This window comes from Eubalaena glacialis, chromosome 6 (genome assembly GCF_028564815.1).
Source record: "Eubalaena glacialis isolate mEubGla1 chromosome 6, mEubGla1.1.hap2.+ XY, whole genome shotgun sequence".
Lineage (NCBI taxonomy): Eukaryota > Metazoa > Chordata > Mammalia > Artiodactyla > Balaenidae > Eubalaena > Eubalaena glacialis.
Window position 1 is genome coordinate 69,260,718 of NC_083721.1, and position 12,111 is coordinate 69,272,828.

General features: G+C 37.7%; 1 protein-coding gene across 1 annotated transcript in view; it reads right to left on the minus strand.

The window, feature by feature from the left end:
• Positions 1 to 12,111, minus strand: part of KPNA1 (karyopherin subunit alpha 1) — a 73,806-nt gene that overhangs the window by 32,581 nt on the left and 29,114 nt on the right. The gene's annotated exons all lie outside the window — the stretch shown is intronic.

Sequence of the window (12,111 nt, forward strand, 5' to 3'; positions counted from 1 at the left end):
AAAAAAAGCAGACGAAATCCCTAAAATAATAGGTTTCAGACATCGGACAACAGACAACAGAGGCAGTGATCCTTCAGAAGAAAAGAAACAAGGTCAGTCCTACAATTGCCTCAGATTGCCTGGATGGAGTTTCTAGCCTGCAGCACAGGTAGGGTGAACCTAAACAGGGTCTAGAGGCCCCCTCAACTGAGGAGACAGCATTCAGAACTGATGAGGCCAAGACACCTAGAATCTACAAGGCAGAGTACTGAAGACAAGCGATCAACACAGAACTCCAAAAATCTGTGGAAGGTTCCCCTTAAGTCTTTACTGGCTTAGTACTCACAAGCGCAGGTGTGTGATGAAAAGGTCCAAAGCTGGAAAAGAAACCGCCTTCAAGGAGCATGCAGAACAATTTTGAAGGTCACACAGGTCAAGCAATCATTCATGTTTCACCTAGCTGTTAATAGAAATGACCTCCCAATATATGGGGCACTAAGGAGAATACTCAGAAGGGTATTGACTCAGTAGTGAGGTAAATTAGTCCCAGATTAAAGACTGTTCTGGTCCAGCCCAATGAAACATAAAAGCAAACTGGTTTCAAGTAACTTAACTACATCCAATGATACATTCAGAATTACACATATTAAAAGAATACAAAAAACTCCAACGACAAAGGAGGTAAAATTTACAATGCTCGGCATTCAATCAATAACTAATAAGCATGCAAAAGAAGTAAGAAAAGACCACCCACGAGGAAAAGAAAAAGCAATCATATCAATCAAAACCACCTATAAACGGAAAAGATGGAAGAACTGGACAAGGAATTAAAATAGTTGTTATAAATATATTCCATGTATTCAAAAGTAGAAGAAAGTATAACCATGAGAAGGAGAGATAGGAACACATGGAAAAAAAAAGGCAAATCAAACACTTAGATATAAAAAATACAATTTTTCAAATGAAAAGTATGCTGGAGGTGATTAAGGTCAGATTAGATATTGTAGAAGAAAAGATTAGTGAATTTAAGGCCATCACAAAATAAAAGGGATGGAAAAAAGGCTGAGAAAATATGTACAAAACATAAGTCAGCTGTGGGACATGAAGTGGCCTACTACACATGCATTGGAGCCCCAAGGATGGGGGTAGGGAAATATATTTGGAAAATTAATGGTCAAAACTTTTCCAAATCTGTGAAAAATACAAACCACAAATCCAAAATCTCAAAGAACTCCAGGAAGAAATATGAAGAAAACATGATAGGACATTATATCAATGTATAAAATCAGGAATAAAAAGATAAAATAAAAGATAAAGCAGCCAAAGGAAAAAAGACATCTTACATGCATGCAGGGAAACAAAAGATAAGACTGACAGCAGACTTGCTGCTGGAAACAATGCAAACCAGAGAGTGTGGATCAAACACAGTTAAAGTATCTCAAGCGACCACTGCAATAGCCACTACAGAAGTTCCTCAAAAAATGAAAAAAGAATGAAATTCTGCCATTTGCAACAATGTGGATGGACCTAGAGAGTACTATGCTTAGTGAAATAAGTCAGACAGAAAAAGACAACAACAGATACTCCGTTATCACTTACATGTGAAATCTAAAACATAAAACAAACAAATGTAGCTAACAAAGGAGAAACAGACTCACAGATATAGAGAACAAACTAGTGTTTATCAATAGGCAGATGGAAGGGGAGAGGGATGAGATAGGGGTATGGGATTAAGAGACACAAACTAACAATAGTATGTATAAAATAAATAAGCAACAAGGATATATTGTACAGTACAGGGAAACATAGCCATTATTTTGTAATAACTTTAAATGGAGTATAATCTATAAAAAAATTGAATCACTATGTTGCACACCTGAAACTAATATAATATTGTAAATCAACCATAGTACAATTATAAAAAAAAAGCAATCAAAAAAAAAAGGGGAGAGAAACTGTTAAAAATGGAGGTAAAATACTTTTTTCAGTAATGCAAAAGCTGAAAGAATTCATCACCAACAGACCAGCTCTGTGAGGAAATGTTAAAGGATGTTCTTCAGACATAAGGAAAATGATACCAGATGAAATAAAGATCTAAAAAAAGAATGACAAACACCCAGGAATTCCCTGGCAGTCCAGCGGTTGGGACTCTGTGCTTTCACTGCTGAGGGCATGCGTTCAATCCCTGGTCGGGGAACTAAGATCCCAAAAGCCACAAGGCACAGCCAAAAAATAAATAAAGTTTAAAAGAAATAAAAAAAAAAAAGAATGACAAACACCAGAAATCGTTAAAAGGTAGTGAAATTGGACTTCCCTGGTGGCACAGTGGTTAAGAATCCACCTGTCAACGCAGGGGACACGGGTTCGAGCCCTGGTCCGGGAAGATCCCACATGCCGTGGAGCAACTAAGCCCATGCGCCACATGGCGCAGAGAGTCTGACAGAGATTGGTACATTGAGGTTTAAGATTCTAGGGGCAGAGGTGTTCTTGGTGATAAAGTTTAGGATTATGTCATGGGAAAGGGGCTGCTGAAATAGCCTGTGGATGAAGATCTTTGAAGTAGGAAAGATCAAAGAACTTTGAGGACTTCCCTGGTGGTGCAGTGGTTGAGAATCTGCCTGCTAATGCAGGGGACACGGGTTCGAGCCCTAGTCTGGGAAGATCCCGCATGCCGCGGAGCAACTGGGCCCGTGAGCCACAACTATTGAGCCTGCGCGTCTGGAGCCTGTGCTCCGCAACAAGAGAGGCCGCGATAGTGAGAGGCCCGCGCACCGCGATGAAGAGTGGCCCCCGCTTGCCGCAACTAGAGAAAGCCCTCGCACAGAAACGAAGACCCAACACAGCCATAAATAAATAAATAAATAAATAAATAAATAAATAAATACAAATTTAAAAAAAACTATTTGAAGGAATATTAGCTGAAATTTAAAAAAAAAAAAAAAGTGAAAACAACCCAAATGTCCATCAACTGAATGAATAAACAAAAAGTGGTATATCCACACAATGGAATATTACTTGGTAATAAAAGGGAATGAAGTACTGACACATGTTACAACATGAATGAACCTTGACAACACTATGCTATGTGAAAGAAGCCAATCACAAAAGACCATATATTGTATGATTCTATTTATATGAAATGTCCAGAACAGGCAAATCTACTCAGACAGAAAGCAGACTGGGGGGAGGTAGGCAGAGATGGGGAATGGAGAGTGACTGATAACACGCAGGGATGAAAATGTTCACAAATTGATTGTGATAATGGTTGTACAACTCTGTGAATATACTAAAATCCATTGAATTGTAAACCTTAAATGGGTGAATTACATGGTAGGTGAATTATATCACAATAAAGCTGTCTAAAAAAAACTGACAATTTAAAACAAAAGTAATAACAGACTAGTGGTTTGAGAACACACATGTATAAGTAAAAACCATGAAACATGACATGGTATAGTATAAGTTGAAGGCAGACTATAAGTTAAAGATATAAACCCTAAAGCAAGCACAACACACACACACACACACACATATCATATCTAATAAACTACATGCAGCCTACATGAAACAAAATACAAAGACACAATTATGTTAAAAGTAAAAAGGTAGAAAAAGACTGCTAATGCTAACCAACAATGCTAATTAACAATGTCAGTTAACAGGAAGTTGGAGTGGCTATATTAATATCAAGGTTTACTATCAGGAGTAAAGAAGATAATTTCATAATGATAAAGGGATCAAGAAGACATAAGAATTCTAAACAGTTATTTACCTTTTTAACCAGGAACAGAAGGGACCTCCTTGAACTCAAGGAAGGGAATATATCAAAAACCTAAAGCTAACATCACACTTCACGAAAGATTGATTATTTTTCACCTAAGATTAGGAATGAGACAGGTATGCACACTTTCATCATTTCTATTCAAGGTTTAAGGTGTCAGTAAGCTGTAAGGTGCTAGTCAGTGCAATCAGGCAGGCAAAGAAATAAAAGGCATCCAGATTGGAACGGAAAAAGTAAAATTGTCTTTATCTATAGTCAACATGATTATCTATGTAGAAAACCCAACAGAATCTACAAAGAAGCTACTAGAAGTAATACATAAGTTTAGCAAGCTTTAGAACAAAATTGATTATACAAAAATAAACTATTTCTAAACATTGACAATGAACAATTGAAAACTGAAATTAAGACACCATTTACAATAGCATCAAAAACTACGAAATAGGGAAAAATCTGACAAAAAAATGTGCACCTATACACCAAAAACTACAAATCACTGGCAAATTAAAGACCTAAACAAATGGAGAGATACACCATGCTTATGAGTCGGAAGACTCATTTGTTATCAATTCTCTCCAACCTGATCTATAGATCTAACACAATCACAATCAAATTCCCAGTAGGCTTTCATGTACAAATTGGCAAGCTGACTCTTAAAGTTCATATAAGAATGCAAATGACCTAGAAGAGGGCTGACACTACCTGATTTTAAGACTCATCATAAAGCTACAGTAATCAAGACAATGTGATATATAAGAGATAAAGAGACTAATGGAACAGAGTAGAAGTTCAGAAGCAGACCCACACAGATACAGTCAATTGAAAGTACTGAGAAAAGGTTCCAAGGCTGGGCTTCCCTGGTGGCACAGTGGTTGAGAATCTGCCTGCCAATGCAGAGGACACGGGTTCGACCCCTGGTCTGGGAAGATCCTACATGCCACGGAGCAACTGGGCCCGTGAGCCACAATTACTGAGCCTGCGCGTCTGGAGCCTGTGCTCCGCAACAGGAGAGGCCCGCGCACCGCGATGAAGAGTGGCCCCCGCTTGCCACAACTAGAGAAAGCCCTCGCACAGAAACGAAGACCCAACACAGCCATAAATAAATAAATTAAAAAAAAAAAAAAAAAGGTTCCAAGGCAATTCAGTGGGGGAAAACAATCTTTTCAATAAATGGCACCTGAACTGGACAGCCATATGCAAAAAAAGGTCCATTTCGCCTAGCCTTACATTGTACACAAAAATTAAATGTAAATGATCACAGACTTAAATTTAAGCCAGAACAATAAAACTTCCTAAAGAAAACATGAGAAAATCTTAAGTGACCTTGGATTTGGCAAAGATTTGACATATAAAAGGACAATCTGTAAATGAAAAAAAAAAACTGATAAATGGAACGCCACAAAAACTTTTGCTCTTCAAAGATCACTGCTGAAAATGAAAAGGCAAGCCACTGACTGGGAGAAAATATTTGCAAAACATACATCCAACAAAGGACTTGTATCCAGAAGACAAACAACTCAATTAAAAAAACAAGGAAAATATTTAAACAGAATTCACTGAAGTAGATATACAAATGGCAAATAAGCACATGAAAAGATGCTCTCAACTTGAGCCACTAAGAAAAAGTAAATTAAAACCATAATGGCATATACTACACACACCTTAGGTAAAATGAAAAAGACTGATGATGCCAAATATTGACAAAGACATGGAGCAACAGAAACTCACACACTGCTGATGAGAAGGAAAAACAGTACAATCCATTTTAGCAAACAGCAGCTTTTTAAGTATACACCTACTTAGGTGTACCCAGTCATTCTGCTCCTAAATATCTATCCCAGAGAAAAGGAAATATAGGTCTATACAAAAAGCTGTCCATGAATGGTCACAACAGCTTTATTTGCAACCAGCAAAAACTGGAAACAATCCAAATTACCATCAACAGGTGAATGGATAAACCAATTGTGGTTTGTGCATATAATTGAATATTACGCAACAATAAAACAGAATGAGCTACTGACAAACAACATATGAATCTCAAAATGATTAAGCTGATCGAAAGAAGCCAGACAGGGCTTCCCTGGTGGTACAGTGGTTAAGAATCTGCCTGCCAATGAAGGGGACACGGGTTCGAGCCCTGGTCTGGGAAGATCCCACATGCCGCGGAGCAACTAAGCCCGTGAGCCACAACTACTGAGCCTGCGAGCCACAGCTACTGAAGCCCGTGCGCCTAGAGCTGTGCTCCGCAACGAGAAGCCACTGCAATGAGAAGCCTGCGCACCGCAATGAAGAGCAGCCCCCGCTCGCCACAACTAGAGAAAGCCCGCGTGCAGCAACAAAGACCCAACGCTGCCAAAAATAAATAAATAAATAAATTCTATTAAAAATTCAAAATAAAGATTTAAAAAGAAAGAAAAGAAGCCAGACAAACAAGATGCACATTGTATAATTTCATTTATGCAAACTAATGAGTGGTGACAGAAACAGATCAGAAGTGGCTTGGAGATAGGATGAGAGGGGTAGAGAAAAGGTACCATAAAGGTGTACCAGAAAAGTCTGGGGAGATAAACATATTCACTATCTTAATTATGGTGATGGTTTCACAGATATATACATATGTCCAAACTCATCAAATTGTGCAGTTTATTGAATGTCAACTACATTGACATATATCAATGCCATATTGACATTGTCAATAACGTATGACATATTGTATACCACAAAGATTTTTTTTTTTAGTTAGAAAAGAGTAATAGCTGAAATAAATTTAAATACTTCTATTATGTTAAACACTATGAGTTCCTAATAATTTTTTTAAATTATTTATTTATTTTTGGGTGCGCCAAGGGCACGTCATGCAGGATCTTAGTTCCCTGACCAGGGATTGAACCCAGGCCTCCTACAGTGGAAGCGCGGCGTCTTAACCACTAGACCACCAGGGAAGTCCCCTGATAATGTCTTAACACACACTCACCCTTTACTGCTCCCCTTGGAGGATGCTAAGGAACCAACTCATTATTTTGAAAACAAAGGGAGAGAATCAAGTATTTCTCTTTCCTATATGATTAGTAATTCAGGAAAACAAAAAACTTGTTGAGGAAAAGCTCCTCTTTAGAGTGACCTGCTAGTTAATAAAAGCAGAAGGAATGATAAAATGATCACTGCAGCTCCTGGTAAAGTAATGGATCTAGGCAATGACCATCAAAGGTTACTAAGCTTGAGGTGAAAAACTGATGGGTGTTGACTAGAGGCTTGATATTAAGGAACTGTTAACTTTTTAAGGTATGATAATACAGGCATGACTTGGAGATATCGCAGGTTGAGTTCCAGACCACCACAATGAAGTGAGTCACACGAATTTTTTGGTTTCCCAGTGCCATGTAAAAGTTATGTTTACACTATACTGCAGTATATTATAGGAAGTGCCCAAAAGCATTATGCCTAAAAAATACAATGTATATCTTAATTTAAAAATACTTTATTGCTGGGACTTCCCTGGCGGTCCAGTGGTTAAGACTCTGCGCTTCCAATGCACGGGGCACGGGTTCCATCCCTGGTCAGGGGAACTAACATCTTGCATGCCGCGCAGCGCGGCTGAAACAAAACAAAACAAAACTTTATTGCTAAAAAACGTTAACCATCACTTGAGCCTTCAGCGAGTCATAATCTTTTTCCAATATCAAAAAAAAGTAACATCACTGATTACAGATCACCATAACAAATACAATTATAATGAAAAAGTTTGAAACGTGAAAACTACCAAAATGTGACATAGAGATACGAACTGAGCAACTGCTATTAGAAAAATGATGCCAACACACTTGATGCAGGGCTGCCACAAACCTTCAATTTATTAAACACATACACACACACAATATCTGTGAAGCATTAGATAAAGCAAAGTGCAATGAAACAAGGTATGCCTGTACTACTCTGATAAGCCTTTATCTTTCAGAGATACATACTGAAGTATTTATAAATGAAATAATTTGATGTCTGGGACTTGCTTCGAAGTAATTCAGGGCATTATTTTACTTCTGTCTAAAGCAGCAGTCCCCAACCTTTTTGGCACCAGGGACCTAAGACAATTTTTCCATGGACTGGGGCGGGGGGACGATGGTTCAGGTGGTAATGTAAGCAACGGGGAGCGGTAGGGAATGGCAGACGAAGCTTCGCTCACTCGCTCGCCCACCGCTCACCTCCTGCCGTGTGGCCTGGTTCCTAACAGGCCACGGACCGGTATCGGTCTGCAGCCCAGGGGTTGGGGACCCCTGGTCTAAAGGACACCCTCCAACATTACTTGTAATACAGATCTGGTGGTGATGAATTTTTTCAGTTTTTGTATGCCTGAACACAGCTTTGTTTCACCATAGTTTTTGAAAAATATTTTTGCCAGCTACAGAATTTAAAGTTGACAGTTTCTTTCTTTAAGTAATTTAAAGATGTTTTTCCGCTGTCTTCTGGCTTGTATTATACACTATTAATGAGAAATCTGATGTCAACTTTATCTTTTTTCTTCTTTATATATAACACGATTGTTTTCTCTGGATGTTCTTAAGACTTTCTCTTTATGATTGGTTATAAGTAGTTTGGCTATACCATGCCATAGTGTAGTTTTCTTCATGTCTTTCGTGGCTGGAATTCACTGAGTTTCTTGGATCAGTGGGTTTATAGTTTTCAATAATTATGAAAAGTTTTTAGCCATTATTTCTTCAAACATTTTTTTCTCTTCCACTGTCTCTCCTCTCCTTCAGGGATCCAAACCATGTATTAGGTTTCTTGTAAGTTGTCCCATCACTCACTGATGTCTGCTCTTCCGTGTGTGCGCGCGCATGTGCACGCGTGTATTCTTCTACCTCTCTTTTTCATTTTGGATAGTTTCTAGTCTTATCCCTTGAAGTTCATGAATCTTCTGCAATTTCCAATTTACCATTGATCCTATCTGCGTATTTTTGTTCTGACATCGTAGTTTTTCTCTAGAAGTTCAATTTGAGTCATTTTTCTATCTTCTATGCCTCTACTTAATGTTTTGAACATAATACAGTTATTTGATTGTTCTCCTGATTAATGATAATGTTCTCCTACTTCTTTGTACACCTGGTAATCTTTGTTTGGATGCCAGACATTGTCAATTTGACTTAGTTGGGTACTGGATATTTTTGCATTCCTATAAATTTTCTTGGGCATTGTTCTGATATGTAGCTAAGTAATATGGAAACAGTTCGATCTTCTTGGATCCTGCTTTTATGATTTGCTAGGTAGGTCTGAAGCAGTACTAACTCTATGGCTAATTAATCTCCACTACTGAGGCAAGACTCTCTTGAATACCTAATGCCCCAAGAATTATTCCAGTCTGGCTAGGGGAACAGGCACTATTCTTAGCCCTATATAAGTGCCAGGCACTGTTCCCTCTAATCCATTTGGGTATTTCTCCAGCCTTGGGTAGTTTCCTCAAACATATGTGATCAGTACATGCTGAATATTCAAGGAAATCCTTTGAAGATCTCCAGTTCTCTATGAATACAGGTCTCTCCTTTCTGGTATTCCATCCTATGAACTCCATTTGTTTTGGTGTCCCGGGACTCAGCTCTGTCTCAACTCAGGCAATCTATGGGCTCTGCCTTAGTTCCCCTTCCCTGTGTTGAAACTTGGAAACTCACAGGCAGCAAGCTGAGGCAAGTTGTAGAGCTCACCTCATTTGTTTCCCATCTCTAGAGATTACTGTCATTGAATGCTTGATGTGTTTTTTTTTTTTAATTGAGGTATAGTTGATTCACAATATTGTATTATTTTCAGGTGTATAGCAAAGTGATTTAAAGATAGATCATTTTCCATTATAGGTTATTACAAGATACTGAATGTTGTTCCTTGTGTTATACAGTAAATTCGTGTTGCTTGTCTATTTTATGTATAGTAGTTTGTGAACCCGATACCTCTAATTTACCCCTCCCCTACCTCCCTTTCCCCTTTGGTGACCGTAAGTTTGTTTCCTATGTCTCAGTCTATTTCTGTTTTGTATATAGATTCATTTGGATTATATTTTAGATTTCACATATAAGTGATATCATATATTTGTCTTTTTTTCTGATTTACTCCACTTACTATGATTTTCTACAGGTCCATCCATGTTCCCGCAAATGGCAATATTTCATTCTTTTTATGGCTAATATTCCATTGTGTGTGCGTGTGTGGGTGCATGTGCGTTTGTGTGCATGCATGTGTGGCCATCTGTATGTCTTCTTCAGAGAAATGTTTATTTAAGTCTTCTGCCCATTTTTTGATTGGGTTTTCTCTTTTTTGATGTTGAGCTGTATGAGCTGTTCATATATTCTGGAAATTAAGCCCTTGTTGGTCACATCGTTTGCAAATATTTTCTCCCATTATGTAGGCTGTCTTTTTTTTTTGTTTATGGTTTCCTTTGCCATGCAAAAGCTTGTAAGTTTGATTAGGTCCCATTTATTTCTGCTTTTCTTTCTTTTGCTTTGGGAGACTGACCTAAGAAAACATTGGTATGATTTATATCAGAGAATGTTTTGTCTATGTTCTCTTCTAGGAGTTTTATGGTATCGTGTCTTATATGTAAGTCTTTAAGCCATTGTGAGTTTACTTTTATATATGGTGTGAGGGACTGTTCTAACTTCACTGATTTATCAATACATGAGGCTGTCCAGCTTTCCCAACACCACTTGTTGAACATTATTTCTTTTCTCCATTGTATATTCTTGCCTCCTTTGTCAAAGATTAATTGACCGTAGGTGTGTTGGTTTACTTCTGGGCTCTCTATTCTCTATTTAGCTTTGTTCTTTTTCCTCAGGATTGCTTTGGCAATTCTGGGTCTTTTATGGTTCCATATAAATTTTAGAATTATTTGTTCTAGTTCTGTGAAAAATGTCATGGGTAATTTGATACGGATCTCATTAAATCTGTAGATTGCTTTGGGTAGTATGGCCATTTTAACTACACTAATTCTTCCAATCCAAGAGCATGGGATATCTTTCCATTTCATTGAATCGTCTTCAATTTCCTTCGTCAATGTTTTATAGTTCTCAAGGTATACGTCTTTCACCTCCTTGGTCAGGTTTATTCTTAGGTTTTTTTTTTTTTTTTGGACACTATTTTAAAAGAGATTTTTTTTTACTCTCTCTTTCTGATATTGCATTGTTAGTGCAATAAAATGCCAACGGATTTCTGTATATTAATCCTGTATCCTGCTACTTGCTAAATTCATTTATTAGTTCTAAAAGTTTTTGTGTGGAGTTTTTAGGGTTTTCTATATAGAGTATATCATATATCATCTGCATATAATGACAGTTTTACCTCTTCCCGTCCAATCTGGATACCTTTCATTTCTTTTTCTTGTCTGACTGATGTGGCTAGGACTTCCAATACTATGTTGAATAGAAGTGGTTGGAGTGGCCATCCTTGTCTTGTTCCAGAATTTAGCAAAGGCTTTCAGCTTTTCACCGTTGAGTATTATGTTGGCTGTGGGTTTGTCATAAAAGCTTTTATTATGTTACGTACCTTCTACACCTACTTTGGTGACTGTTCTTATCATGAATGGATATTGAACTTTATCAAATGCTTTTTCTGCATCTACTGAAGTGATCACATGGTTTGTCTTTTCTTTTGTTAATGTGATGTATCACATTGATTCATTTGCATACGCTGAACCATCCTTGTGACCCTGGAATGAATCCAACTTGATCATGGTGTATGATCCTTTTATGTTGTTGGATTCAGTTTGCTAATATTTTGTTGAGTATTTTTGCACCTATATTTATCAAAGATATTGGCCTGTAATTTTCTTTTTGTAGTGTCTTTGTCTGATTTGGGTATGAGGGTGATGGCGGCTTTTCATATAATGACTTCGGGAGTGTTCCCTCCTCTTCAATCTTTTGGAATAGTTTGAGAAGAATAGGTATAAGTTCTTTAATGTCTGGTGTCTTAAAACTGTTGTTTCACGTATTTTGTCTGTTTACTGTTGGTTGCTTTGAGTAATAGGGTAAATCTGGGCCCTGCTACTCCACTTTGGCTGGAAGCAAAGTCCTCATAGTACCCTTTCTGAAATTCAGAATATCCTACTTTTGGCTAATGAGAGCCTGTTTAAGCTATCTCCTGAGTCTTTTCACCACAATTTCACATCTTAACTTCCTTGCTTTACGTTATGAAAAAACATTATAGGTTCACCTTGAATATTCCCTATCTTTAATGAAGAATCAGCTATTTTTCCAAGGAGCCTTGTTCCTTTGAGAGAAAAATTCTAATGACCACCATCTCAGGGTACTAGGGGTGCTCACTGCTACAAGGTATTTCACTATTTCTAGGCGTTTTCAGGACAAAGCTGGGTGTGT